The sequence below is a fragment of the Peromyscus leucopus genome, chromosome 1 (assembly GCF_004664715.2).
Source record: "Peromyscus leucopus breed LL Stock chromosome 1, UCI_PerLeu_2.1, whole genome shotgun sequence".
NCBI lineage: Eukaryota > Metazoa > Chordata > Mammalia > Rodentia > Cricetidae > Peromyscus > Peromyscus leucopus.
Window position 1 is genome coordinate 105,321,303 of NC_051063.1, and position 7,315 is coordinate 105,328,617.

The window sequence follows — 7,315 nt, forward strand, 5'->3', positions numbered from 1 at the left end:
CATAAAGTTAACAGTGAGAGAAAGTGCAGAAACTGCACAAACACATGAAGACTAAATTGTGAACCTTTGAGTAAAGAGCGTGTGGCTGGAGAAATTAAGTGTTCATAGACTCAAATGAAATTCAAACGCTGCATAACAGAATGTGTGGGCTAAAGCAAATACAATGGGTGTCTACATATAAAACAAACAGAGAGGTCTCAAATAATTTAATGATGCACTTCATAGTCTTCAGTGAAACAAGAGCAAACCAATCTCAAAATTAGAGATAGGGAAGAAATAATAAAGGACAAAGAAAAAGAACTGAAAGACTAAAAGTATAATACAAAAGAACAATGAAACAAAGGGTCCATTCTTTCAAACTGTACACAAAATTAACAAGCCTTTGCCCAAATTAGCTAGAAGAAACATAGAAGACTCATGTGAATGTAAGTAGAGAAGAGAGGAGGCACTATAACAGATACTACAGAAATCCAGATGATCATTAGGAAATACTTTCTAATTATAGTACAATGAACTGGAAAACTTGAAAGAAATGAACAAATTTCTAAATACATCATTGACCAAAATTGAACTAAGAATATAAGAAACCTAAACATATCAGTAACAAGCAATGAGACTGAAGTAGTAATTTCTAAAAATATTCACTTGACAAAGGATGGGGTAGGACTGGATGGATTCACTGTTGAATATTACCAATGTTCCTCAAACTATTCCACAAACTAGAAAGTGAAGGAACCCTTCCAAATGCATTCTATGAAGCCAGAATTCTATGAACCCGATATAAAAAAAGGACTTGTGTTTTAAAGAGATACCTGTATATCCATGTTCACTGCTGCTCTATTCACAATAGCTTGTGAATGGAATCAGTCCACATGTTCGTCAGCTGATGAAAGATAATGAAAATGTAGTACAAAAACACAATGATTTTTTTTTTTTTTTTTTTTTTTTGGTTTTTCAAGACAGGGTTTCTCTGCATAGCTTTGTGCCTTTCCTGGAACTCACTCTGTAGCCCAGGCTGGCCTTGAAATCACAGAGATTTGCCTGCCTCTGCCTCCTGAGTGCTGGGATTAAAGGCGTGAGCCACTACCACCCGGCCACAATGAAATTTTATTTAACTATGAAGAAAAATTAAATTTGCAAGAAATGGGTGGAACTTGGAAATACACTGAGTGAGGTAACCCAGGTCCCTAAAGACAAACCTACATGTCCTAACAGATCCTAACACTAAATCTCTAGATTTGTGTGTTGAATTTGAAGTGTCTGTAAAGGTCATAAAGCTAGAAAGGACCCATGATGGAGGGATCCCTTAAGTAGAGGAAGGGACTATTAGAACACATGTAATATTAAAATAGAATGGGAGAATATTAGGGGTGGGAGAAAGCAGGGAATTGGAAGAATAGTTAACTCAAACCAAGAATATATGAAAAATGGTTATATTAATTTTACTATATGAAAGACCATATGGAAACCCACTACTTTGTAAGTTAGTTCAGACATACAATTTAAAAAGTAGTTTCAATGGCAATATCTTGCATGGATGGATAATAGATCTTCCAGAAGCTGTAGATTATTAAAGAACCAAACAAAAACCCAGTGCCATATTTGGAATACCTCCCTATGAGTTGTTGATCAGGGAGGTAACTGAGACCGCAAAATAATACAGGCTATTGCTATTGCCCTTGGAGTGCTCACTAAACTATATAGTAATTCCCTATTGCTGAAGAAATCATATGCTTTGGTTGCAGGGCATATATAAATCAAGCTGGGACCTATATGGATACATCCTCACTGCTGGCTAAGCTTTCAAGTGCTGGAGGTACTTTGTAGGCTGCTAGAAGAGAAAAGTTATCAATGGTCTTACCCAGTGGTCCTTTGCATGCCACAATTTCAACCTGTCAGGAGAGATGTGCCTACTAGTATAACAGTGGCACAATTGTTATGGGAATAACCACTTCAGCTTGAATTTAAAGCCTGATCCACAGGAGAGAATTCATGCTTGGTATTGTGAACCTGGTCAAAAGCCCATGGCTGGGGATGTCTTAGGTACTAGGAGGAGCCTACTACTTTTGTTCTGCTAAATGGACAAGTTTTCAAATATTTAAAATATTTATCAAAGGTATTTAAAATACTTTCTAAATATTTATGTTTACACCCATGTATTGCTGTTTCTCTAAACCATGGTCAGTGGGTCATAGTGCTGAGAACAAAGGATTGTTGAGTCCTTAGCTTAAAACAGGGATTTTATACCACTACCATTCCCTCGGAGGTCAGGAAGTTCAGGAAATATTGTGGAAGAGCTGATTGAAAGAATATTAAGAGCCAGAGAATGGGAAGAAGTGCTACATAATGCTGTTTTCTGGTCATGACATGTCCATTTCACTCATGGATTCACAGCAGCTATAGTTACCTGCACAAGACCTAGACAAGATCAAGCCAGTCAACATTTCAGCATGAATGGGGAAAGTGCTATGAGGGCTCCCCACTAGCTGAGGACATACTAGCAATTAATGACCACTTACGGGAGAGGAATTACCTTTTCTTCAGTGATGCAGCCACTGTTAAGAAACTTATGCTTCTGCAAATAACCCTAATTCATACACATGCAAGCAACCCTAATTAAATTCAGTAGGTATTAAAAAGTATGACATGAAGGTAGGAGTAGATTTTATTTGGAAAGAGTATGTTCTTTTTAAATAGACAAAACACTTGAACACACACTATAAAAATAAGCTATGGCGATGGCCAATGGGCACATGAGAAGATATTCAATGCTACTACTAAACACAGAAGTTCAAAATCAAACCACAGTGACCAGGCACAGCGGCTCAAGCCTGTAATTCCAGGACTCAGGAGGCGGAAGCAAGAGAACCCCAAGTTCTACACAGCTCATCTCAAAATTCAAAGCCAAACCAAATGAAGCCAATACAAAACTACCATGAGCTGTCACTCTGCAGTCCTTGGAATGGCTACAGTTCTTAGATGACACCAAGTACTGGGGAAATATGAAGCAACCGGAGTACTGTATTGTTTCTGAGAATGGGACAAATTGGGAAACAGTTTTAGTTTAGCAATGTTTTAGATTAGGCAGACATTTACTACATGACCCAGAAATTGCACTCCTAACTTACTCCCTAAAAGAAATGAAGACATCTCTCCACACACATGTGAAACCGTCATTCAAAGCTTTATTTCTGAAGCCAATGACACCAAATGATCATAAACTTTGGCATGAACAACTTCACAGACAACCCTGTGTATACAGTGCACTGTGGAGTCACTCTCCACACAAGAGAAACCTTGCAGGTGAGTTTATTCTTTCAAACCCTCAAAACTGCAGTTGGTAGAGTCTGTCCATTTTTCAAGATGAACTCACTGCATCTTTTCTACTGTTCTGATAGGGCTCAGTGTAGTCTAGCCTGGCCTACAACTTCCCACGAAGCTCAGGACAGCTTTGAACTTACATTCTTCCCTCCACCTCTGCCTGAGGAATGAGATATCTTTTAATGGTGTTAAGTTCCTTAGAAACCATGCCTCCATTAACACATTTTAAGAGACTTTTCTGACCAAATTACAAGCTTGTCGAGCCTTTCTGCTGACCTCCCCACCCCACCCCCTGATTTCATTGCAAACCTAACTAAAACCAGCTGGTAATAACCATAACACAGCCTGAATCCTGAACTGACTTGAAATATCCTATTGCAGATCAATTCATCCACCATCTCTTAACCTCACAAAAATCTCAAAACCTGGACAAAATTAAGAGAAAGTCTTTGCCAGCCTATAACATGAGTAGTGTGTAGAGTTAGACCAACTGCCAATAGAGATACCCACTTGCAACCTCCTGAACACAGACTGTGGCGTCCTCCAAATGCCCTCCAGATCCCCCACTAAGCTCCGTGGCAGCATCTGAGCCTCTTCCCAGTGGGCTTCTCCATCTTTTCCAGTTCTCTCCAGGGGACCAGTTCATAAGAACACCGTCCTTCAACACCAGCCCCTGTGTTAGATTTTTTGTTGCTGTGATAAAATATTTGACATAGATAATTGAAGGACAGAAAGAACACATGAGGTAGCAGTCTAGATGTTTTTCTTCAACATGGTGGGGCGGGTGAAGCAGAGCAGGGCAGTTGACATCATGGCTGCTAGGAAACAGAACACATGAACTCCTTTTTCTCCTTTCCCTCTTCTATTCCATCTGGGCTCCCAGCTTATGGGGCATGCTAATCACATCTATGATAAGCTTTCCCCTTTCAGTTAATCCTCTCTGGAAAAGCCTTCACAGATATACCCAGGAGTTTACTCTACTAAAACCTTACATATCTCTCAGAGTAATCAACTTGACAATTATTACTAACCATCAAAAATAGCCAAAAAAAAAAAAAGAGATACATTTAAAAAAAATCTGGGAACTGGAGAGGTGAGTTAGTGGCTAAGAACACTGGCTGCTCTTCCAGGGGACCTGGGTTTGATTTCCAGTGCCCACATGGCAGCTTACAAACTTCTGTAATCCTACTCCCAGGGAATCTGGCGCCCTCTTTTTGTCTCCAGAGGCACTGCATGCACATAGCACACAGATATACATGCAGGGAAAACATACCCATAAAATAAAAAATACATGCACATAAAATTAAAAGACTAGTAATACAAAAGAAGATAGAAAATAAGAAGTAAAAACAGATTGACTAAAAGAAAAACCAGGTAGCAAGATGACATGCTGTAATCCAATCATATCAACAATCAGTTGTCAACACACCAGTTAGTTAAAAGGGATAAAGAAGCAGAACACAACTGCATTCTGTGTGTAAGAAATCCTTTTAATAGCCAGGTAAAGTAGCATGCACCTTTAATCCCAGCACTTAGGAGAAAGAGGCAGGCAGATCTCTGTGAGTTCAAGCCCAGCCTGGTCTACATAGTGACCAGGACAGCCAAGGTTGCAGAGGGAGACCCCATCTCAAAAACTACAACAAAAATACTTTCAATGGTTAAGATAATATCAGATGCAAAGGTGTAAAAATATACATCATACAAACACTAACCAGAAGAAAACAGCAATAATTTTATAGAAAAACAATAAGTTTATAACCAAAGGAACTACCAGTGTTGTGTGGTATTTTGATTGCATTCTGACAATAAAAATTGTTTTGAATCAGAGGGCAGAGCTAGCCACTAGTGAACCAAAATTAACCATAGAGGTTTTGGAGGACTAAGAACAGATAGAGAGACAGGAAATGGTAAGGTGGGCCTTAGAGAGGATCTTGGTCTTTTTGGATGGAAGAACAGAAGAGCTCGGAGGTCACTGGTTGCTTCTCTGCACTTCTCTGACTATTCAAGTTTTTACCCTGATATCTGACTCCCTAATTTTTATTGATAAAGAATAATTAGATAAATGCAACATCTGGCATCCAACTCGGGGCATGAAATCGAAAGATAGCCACTTGCCCCGGCCCTGCCACTGCTGGAGCCTCACCCATGGCAGCTGCCATGCTGCTACACCGTTGGCTGGATTTTCCTTTCTTGCCAAGCCTTCTGGGCGAGTCTGGGATTTTCCTGTTGCAGTCTCTTTATAATGGCCTCCAGCTGCTGCTCGGACTCCACAGGCTTCAAACTCCACAGATGCCGGGGCTTCAGGTTACCTGTCCACAACCAGCTGGCTCCACCTTCAGGCAGCTCCCGCCACATGTGCTTCTTCTGCATGTTCCCCTGTGTCCACTTTTCAGACAGCTGGCTTCTTGGCTCCTTCTCCCTGTGGGTTGTGGGCTTCCCCTGGACCCCCTCATCAGGCTGCTGCCACAGTGGGTTAGCTGCCTTGACGCCCAATAGGGCTTCTATTGTTGTTGATGCAGCCACCACACACTCTCAGCTCACAGCTACACACAAGCAGCTGCAGCTGCCCTAAGCCAGGCTGTGCACCACCTGTGTTCTCTGCCCAGCTGTGCTACACAGTGACAGCTAGCCTCACACTTCACTGTCGTCATCAGCAGATCTGGTGAGACACCTGGGAATTCTTAAGGGGGGAATTAGTTTTAAAAAGTTTCCCCCCCATGTTAAAAATGGGAAATATTACAATATAGGGTGTTAGGTCACTGTATGATTCCATAATGGATGGTTTGAAAATGGAACAATTAAATGAAAGGATAATTAACTTAGCTGGAATTTACACAATGTCTATCATAATCATTATCAGTTTGGTAATTCATGTTTTATCCTTAAAAAGTTGTTTGATATGGTGCCAAATATGAAAAGTTGACTGATAAGATAAAATCCTTAGAAAGACATACTAATGAAACTAAGAAAGGAGTTTAGAGCAGAAATTACTACACTATTGCATTATGAAACTGAATAGGGGTGACCCCAAAGTTATTAGGAAACCAACCTTAGTTTATCCAGTTACTATATAAGAACGACCACCAGTTATGGTCATCATGGGGATACCTGTACAAATTAAGACTGACAATGCTCAGCATATGTCTTTAGTAAAATGAAACAGTTTTTTGCATATTGCAACCTAAAGCATATTACACGTAGACCACACATCCTACAGGCAAGCAGCTGTAGAAAGATCTAATTGCACTTTAAAAGATACACTTAATAAAAAGAAAGGGGTAATAAAGGCCCTCAGAGATAGATTGCACAATGATTTATTAACTTTAAAACTTTAAATGCTAATGAGAAAGGAATGACAGCTGCAGAGAGACATTGGATAATAGAAAAAGCTGCTGAATTAAACCAGCCTGCATACTTTAAAGATGTGTTGACCTCAGGATGGAAACCAGGATATGTGCTACGTTGGGGAAGGTTTTGATATTATTTCCACAGAAGAAAAAAATATGGATACCATCAAAATTGATAAAGATTAGATTCAAACAGGAGAGAACCCTTGATTAGGAGAGGCGATAGTTCATCAAACTAAACTAACATGTAAGACTAACAAATGCTTTTCATTTGATTGGCTATACCCTGCTAAAAGAGAAACTCCCCAAAGTTAGGTTGGGGAAGGGTTTTGTTTTTGTCTTTCCAGGAGAATGAAGGCATCCAGCTAAGGAATCTGAAAAATTCTGGTCAAATGAGACATCTGAAGAAAAAGGACAAATTACTCAGAGAAAATGTTCTATGAAAAAGAGTAAATTGGCCTATTGGTATATCACATCTCCAACAGGATAAAATTTCATAAATCTTCCCAAATGTTTGTGTCTGCTGTTCTCTACACACATATAAGGCAAATGATCTTTTTGTAGTCCCAGTTTAATTAAAAATTAAAGCTGGCCTTGAAGTTGGAACATGGCTTTCTCCATCTCTAAACCCTAGCATGCTTATTAAA